This window comes from Ailuropoda melanoleuca, chromosome 19 (assembly GCF_002007445.2).
Source record: "Ailuropoda melanoleuca isolate Jingjing chromosome 19, ASM200744v2, whole genome shotgun sequence".
Taxonomy (NCBI): Eukaryota; Metazoa; Chordata; class Mammalia; order Carnivora; family Ursidae; genus Ailuropoda; species Ailuropoda melanoleuca.
This window is the reverse complement of record NC_048236.1, coordinates 27,249,347-27,256,940: the sequence shown is the minus strand read 5'-3', so window position 1 is coordinate 27,256,940 and position 7,594 is coordinate 27,249,347. Positions and strand designations below refer to the sequence as shown.

Here is a 7,594-nt window from a genome sequence, read left to right as displayed (position 1 = left end):
TTTTGTCTCCATTTTCTCATCCGCAGAATAAGAGTAAGTTTACCACATCTACTTCAACAAGTCGTTTTAAGGACCAAATGTACATAAAACGATTTCCAGAACAATAAAGTGCCATACAAATGTAAGCTGTTAAATTTGATAATAAATGCCATCAGATTTTAAATTGGTATTTCTACTCATCTTTCTTTTTGTCTCTGCCACTCTTTATATTTCCTAGATCCAAAGATCTGCCAGTACAAAGAAGAACCAGGTCCCACCTACAGTCATATTTCAAACACAGTAGGCCCTCAGTAAATATTTGTTGAAAAAGATGTTTATCCACATAAAACAGAAATTTAAAAATTCTGCTATATGCAATACCTTACCTTGTAAAGGTTAAGCAGCAGGTTACCTTCGAATAAAATAACAAGTGACGTAACTTACATGAAAGATGCCTGTGGTTTTGTCAAGAGCACCGCCTTCCTTTGTGCATATTACTCAGCCTGGATATAAATATTCACCTGGGTGAATATCACCCAAGGAATGTTCTTCAGTATTTTGGTTTCACTGGAGGCATGCTTTCAGTATAGAAAAGGACTTCCCTTCTCTTTAACACTAGCAAGATTGCTAAAGATGCCAGATTGGTTCTTCTGGTTTTACAGTCTATGCTTCAGCACTTACAGGGAGAACTTCTTGTCGACTTGTGGTCATTTCTCGAATTACCATGTCATTCTTATACTAAATATGAAAAGTTTATTTTTCAAAACAATAAACAGAAAAATATTCTAATATTTATATTTTAAGATTACTAATAGTCCACTAAATTTGTTAAATAAAAGCATAGCTGTTTTAAATGCTAAACTTTCTGGTTCCTCTGAATATTATATAATGCCTCCAAAATAGAATTTAAGCTTATTTGACCTTAGTTAGTTCTTAATTATCTACACATGCATATACACACACAAGCAGGGGTGTTACAGATCGTCCATTAATAATTTATATTAAGCTCTTGGATGATGGTCTTGTACTTACAGTTGAATAGGAGTATCCTTGAGATGCAAAATTCTTAACAGTTCAAATCAAATAATGAAACACCTGTAAACACAGTCACCCAACTCAGCCTTACCATTTTTCTTCTCATTTACCCAACTACATTCTACTGCTGAAATGACTCCTGCTTTGTTATAAAAGATGGACTTTGTGTGCTCGTTTTTGTCTTTTATGTCTATTATAGCTCAAGGGACATTCCTGAAATAAACACAGGCCATAAAAAAATTGCCCTAATAGTACAGGTGAGAATTTAATAATACTTTGAAAACAAGCCCCCTCACAAGGATTACGAAGTTAATTACGTAATATTTAAAAGACAGCTATGGCATATACGGGCAACGATCAATCTCATTTAAGGAAAATATAAAGTTCTATCTGAAACAGGAACACTGTACTACCCATTTTATCTACAATGAAAACCAGCGTTACATTACAGCCTAATTCTAATTCCTATAAACCCATCAAAATAAAAAGTGCACTATTTACATAATATTCTGGAATTTACATCGGAAATGATAAAGCAACACCACGCCACTGTTCAAAGTTGTCACCTTAAGAATGAAAAAAACAGAAAATTCAACATTAGTTTCAGAACCACATTCATGACCTGTATCATCCTCACTCCTGTGTCCCTTCATCAAGTTACATTCTTTAACACAATACCGGTTGTGCAGGTTTATTTGAACAGTCTACCAAATGAACTGAGATCAAGGCAACCTGGTCTGGTGGAAAAAACAGGGGTTTCATGGTCAGCAGACTTAGGTGTGAATCCAGACTTTGTTCCTCTGGAGCTGTAAGACCTTGAGCAAATATTTAATTCTCTAAGCTTAAATTTCTTCATGAGTAAAAGGACAAGACCACCAACCTTGAAAATTATTTTGTAGATCAAATCCCTCAGTTAGTGTTCTGATTATGGCAGATCCCTCATAAAGGGGGTGATGATCTTATCCTATTAAAGTTCAGAAATTATTATGAAGTACCTCATTAAGGGGATCACAAGCTGTATGAGAATTATTAGAGCTGTAATACCTTTTTCAGTCTTTTACCGAAAATGTTTTAATATACCAAAATGAAAAATTCACAGAGGTTAGAAAACTTTTTAAAACTGACATTTTTAAATATCAAAATGAAGCTTCAATTATCAACAGTGAAAACGGGTTAATTTTCTAAAAAATGTTTTGGATGCTTGTATTTATTCAAACCTCACATGGTCAAAAATTTTAAAACTTTCTGAAAAGAGCTGTACTTTAGAACACAGAGACAGCCCAGTTATCTAAACAATGGGCTACATGATACACCACAGTCTCCAGGCAAAGTCACAACAGGATGAGAAAAGAGCCTTCAGCCTCTCTCAGATTTCCTGGCCACTGTTATTTTAAAACTTGATCACATAAACATAAACAGAGGGGAAAAAATCCACTTCAGATAAGCGCCATGGGGTTACGATTTATGATCTGTTTTTAATACCTTGCATTAATTTACATTAAATATTGCAATAGCTCATTACATTTTCCTTGCCCGTGTTTCTAGACACTAATAAAGAATATATGTATATTACAGTTTTATATAATATATATTTAGAGTTTTTAATCATGATAATCTTTTCTTAAAGTCATTCATTACTTCTGTTACTCTCTTTTAAAATTAGTTTTTGAAAACGAAAATGTAACTCAAACTGGGAGAACAATATGTCACATGGAACATACAAATGCAATAGGCATATCTGCCTAAGACTAAAACGGCTTGTTTACCACTGTGCATATAATTCCTGAGCAACTTAAAATACTCAAAATGAGGGGGATATTTAAAAGTCAATGAGTTACTTTGAACGGCTGCATTGTTTCAAGCTCTGGCTACAGCCCAAATTGTAATGTTTCAAAAATTAATGATAAAAGACACCAAGGTAATTTTTTCACTAAACAATTTCCAATTGTAAAACCACAACCCAAGATATCTATGAAGTTTAGTTAATTTGTACAGATATGCCGTTTTGCTGCCAACCTTTGTACCATGACAACTCCAGCCCAAGTTCAAGATTCACATTTTATGGTGTGAATAGTTTCAACTAAATCTTAGGAATTTCTAGAACTTTCAAACCCTGACTATATTTAGATACACTGTATCTACAACTTCAGAGCATAACAGCAAATGAAACTTACTTAGCATGCACAGCAATCTGTGAAGCTGGGACAGTGCTCCTAGTTGTTCACTAGTATCTGTAGATTAGCGTGTAAGCATTCGTCCACCACAATTTTATGCCAGATAAAATATAACCTGTTTTCTTAAACTGTATAGAAATAGCATTTCCCTTTTTCTTTTTTTAAAAGATTTTTATTTATTTATTTGACAGAAAGAGACAGCCAGCGAGAGAGGGAACACAAACAGGGGGGGAGTGGAAGAGGAAGAAGCAGGCTCCCAGTGGAGCAAGGAGTCTGATGTGGGGCTCGATCCCAACACCCTGGGAGGAAGGCAGACGCTCAACGACTGAGCCACCCAGGCGCCCCGAGAAATAGTATTTCCGACACGGATGTTCTAGTAATAACCCTACCAAATCATTTTCTACTTAAAATCCCGGAGTTGAAGCATTTTAATAGTTTTAAGGAGTTTTTGGAAATCAACAAATATAAAAAGCTTGTTCAGTAGCCCCTATACAAATTAACATATTCAAAGTACTGGACAACCTAAAGACTAAAATTATAGCGTTAGAGAGTCCCAACCTAGTCTCCTACACGATCAAACTATTAATTTAATGGTGGCTGGCACCTGACCCTCGCATCTCAGAACAAACGGCACTATCCCTACACTGAATCTGAAGCTTGTTCACTTAAAACTATCACGGCGTGTCCAAGTCAGAGGGGGCCCCCTGAGTGCCCTCCTTACCTGGGAGCTACAGCAGATACACAAAGGTATCTTGGGGAAGATAAACCCATTAAAGGAGACTCTCAGTGTCTGTGGAAATGAGAACCAGCCCTGGCACTAGTGAGCCGCCGGCCGGGCCCACCATCACCTGCTTCACCTACACGCGTCCTCGGGAGGTGAAATCAGCCGTCCGCCCCCGGACGGCCCGAGGAAGCCCCGAAGCAGGGCGGGACAGCGAGGCCCTGACGCTGGCGCCCCGAAGCCGGGGCTCCGCGTCACTCACCCGTGCGGACGCGAGGGCAGGTGCGCGGCAGCGAGGCTACCTGTGGCCGGAGCGGCGGAGGGCGGGGTGAAAGGTGATGAAGTTGAGCGAAAAGGACGACGACGTGGACGAGCTCTGAGACGGGCGGCGGCCACCGGGATCCTGCTAGCTTCCTGCTCGGACAGATCCCGGGTCCGTCTCCGCCCGTTTTTTTTTTTTTTTTTTTTTTTTTTTTTTTTTTTTAAGGGGCTCTCGGCGCCCGCCCCCGCCCCGCCCCTCCGCTCTCCCCGGGCCCGCGGCGCAGAGCCTCCGGGGCTGAGGTGGGCGCGCTAGAGCGCGAGAAGGGACCGCCTCGGGCGCCGCCGACGGTCCTTGTTCCTCCCCCTGCGAGACGGCCTCCTTCGCCGCGGTGGTCTCAGCCCTTGCAAAGCAAGTTCTCTCCGGTCTGGATTCGGTGACCGTGCAGTCCGGCAACAGCAAGAATCTGTTCACGGAGGGGGACGGTTGTTCAGGCGGGGGGCGAGGACCCCGCGTTTTAGTAGAGAATGGGCAGGAACGACGCCGCGTTGTTCCAGAGGGAAGAACCGCTGCTAACTAGGCTCCGGTCCGGGTCGGCTTGAGGTGGGGGGTGGGGGGGGGTGCTGGGTTGCGCTGCGGTGGGAGCAACCTTGCTATTCTGCTTTGGGTAGCAGAGGGTCTGAAATGGAAATTTTGTATTTCTCTGGCCGCCGGACCACATTTACTTACTAGAACCCGATCTGTTCTGTCGTTTAAATTTTACTGGTTTTGTAAGTGACATACTGTGAATCATATTTGAAAATTAAATATGAAGTAGCTATGCAAAATTGAATTAGATGATGAAAACACAGGTCGCCTTTACAACGAAAAGCTTAAGAAAAGGCAATGGTAATGATTGATTGTAATGCTAAATGTCTCCGGTGAAAAAAGTTAAGAGTATCTACACATGAGAATTACACTTTTTTCCTCAAAATTTCTGAGTAACAGCTAGGAAACTTCAGGAAATCTACAAGATTCTGATGAGACAAGTTTCAGATACTCAGTTTTTCCACGATTCTTTTGGTGGGAAAGCGAAGTTATGGTGAGAAATTTTAGCATACAACTAGAACAAGAAAATACAGGGAATAAAATAGGGAAGTGAGAAAGAGGAAGAGAAACCAAGAGAGGAAATAATTTACAGCAATCACAGAAATTTAATTCCTGATTGCCAGGAGGTAAATCTTAAGTATATAAAACTACATTTCAAAACAAATTGGAAAAAGGAATAAGGAGAGAGTAATTTCAGTTCACTGTTTTGATTTCATTTTGGATTTAAGATTAAAAGGCTATGGCAGACCAATAGAAGCTGATATAGTTTATTGTGAGTAATAACTTGTGATTTTTTTTTTCTCTCTCGCTCTCCTTTTTCCCCACTTCTATTACCGAGTCCCTTTGTTTCAAGCTCCATATATCTCGAATGTATCCAATTCTTCCTAATAGCCACTACCATTATCTTATTTCAAGCCACCATCATTTCAAATTTTGCATACTGGTTTAGCCACCTAACCATTTAACCAGGCTGCAATCCTGTCCCCTTCTAATCCGGTCTCTACATTGCCACAAGGTTTATATTTTATAAAAGTCTGCATACTCCTCTTTTTAAACTCCTATAGTGATATTCTACTACCCTTAGTGTAAAATCCAAATTGATTAAGATGTGTTATGTGATCCTTACACTGTTCTTGTTTAAGAAGCACAGTGGGGATTTCTCTTGCCTTTTCTCTTAATTGAATTTTAATGCCTTTTCATTGTTCCTCAGTTCATCACTGTCCTAAACCCCCCCTAAAGCTGTCCTAAACCGGGCTTCTTCACACCCTTACTTGCTTGTCTTTGGAATCATTTGCATTTTGGACCACTGTCTCACCCCTGCTTACCTATCCAATCTCATTTCCACCCACTGCCTTTCTCCATTTCTTGTACTTTACACAAGCCATTTTGAAGTGATGTGTTCAGAAAAGACAGTTATGCCCTTTTTGACATTGGAGTGTTGCCAGGCTAAATCCAATGAATCCTTTAGAACAAAAACTATTTGTCCCCTCTAAGCAGTTTTCCCGGGGCACCTGATTGACTCAGTCAGAAGAGCATGCAGCTCTTGATCTCAGGGTGGTGAGTTCAAGCCCCACCTTGTGTGTAGAGATTACTTAAATAAAAAAATAAACTTTAAAAAAGGGAGAAGAAAGAGAAGTTTTCATTAACCCCCTTATCCAAAGCTTAGGTGCAATTTGGTGGTCTTTTTCATCTCTCTCTTAGCACTCATTGCACATACCTCTTCCAATACTTATTTCACTATTGATACTTTACGTATCCCGCAACTGAACACAGCATCTAAACTCTTCACACTGCCTCTGCTCATTCTAGTCCATTCTCTCTCCACTCCTAGAGTTATCCCTCCTCTTAAATCTGATTATGTCATCTCCTTTACCAAATCCTGATGACTTTCAAATCAGTTAAAACTCATTTATATGATTACAGAATCCTTCACAATCCTGAACTTACCCTGACTGCAAACATGCCCAGTCCTTTTATAATGCTCCTCTCAGTCATCAAAACTCAGTCTGTTATTTCCTTTGTCCTGACTCTGGCAGAAATTGTTTTTCTTTTCTCTGTTTTCCAAAACACCCACTTTACACCTATATTGTAGCACTTATTAAATGGTATTATCATTACATTTTTATATTTGTTTCCCTCTAACAACTCTCCAAAATACTAAGCTTTTTCATTAGAAATTTTGCCTATTATTCTTTTCTTATTCCTAGAGATGAGCACAATACCTCGCTCACTGAATTATAATAACTGCTGAAATGTATTGAATGTTGCATGCTTGCACTATACCAAGCACTTTACATAAATTATCCCAATAAATTCTCAGAGGCCTATAAGGTAATACAATGAGGATGTGCTTTTTGCCTGCCTAGCTTCTTAAGTCCCATTCTATTTGTAGAGAATTCTTAATTTTTTAAAAAAAAATTTTTAAAGATTTTATTTATTGGGGCGCCTGGGTGGCACAGCGGTTAAGCATCTGCCTTTGGTTCAGGGCGTGATCCCAGCGTTATGGGATCTAGCCCCACGTCAGGCTCCTCTGCTATGAACCTGCTTCTTCCTCTCCCACTGTCCCTGCTTGTGTTCCCTCTCTCGCTGGCTGTCTCTATCTCTGTCAAATAAATAAATAAAATCTTAAAAAAAAAAAAAGATTTTATTTATTTATTACTTGTTTATTTATTTATTTATCAGAGAGGGAAAGTGGCAGGCAGAGGGAGAAGTAGGCTCCCCACTGAGCAAGGAGCCCAATGCAGGGAGCCCAATCGGACTCAATCCCAAGGACCGTAGGATCATGACCTGAGCTGAAGGCAGATGCTTAACCAACTGAGCCACCCAGGCATCCCAAGA

At 39.8% G+C, this 7,594-nt stretch overlaps 1 protein-coding gene across 1 annotated transcript in view; it reads right to left on the bottom strand.

Annotated features, from left to right (window-relative positions):
* MYO6 (myosin VI) overlaps positions 1-4,351 on the bottom strand; it is a 156,052-nt gene extending 151,701 nt beyond the window's left edge. The window contains exon 1 of the mRNA XM_019804526.2: positions 4,172-4,351. The gene's annotated coding sequence lies outside the window, so the exon portion shown is untranslated. The remainder of the gene's footprint in view (positions 1-4,171) is intronic.
* Between the last annotated feature and the right edge of the window lie 3,243 nt (positions 4,352-7,594).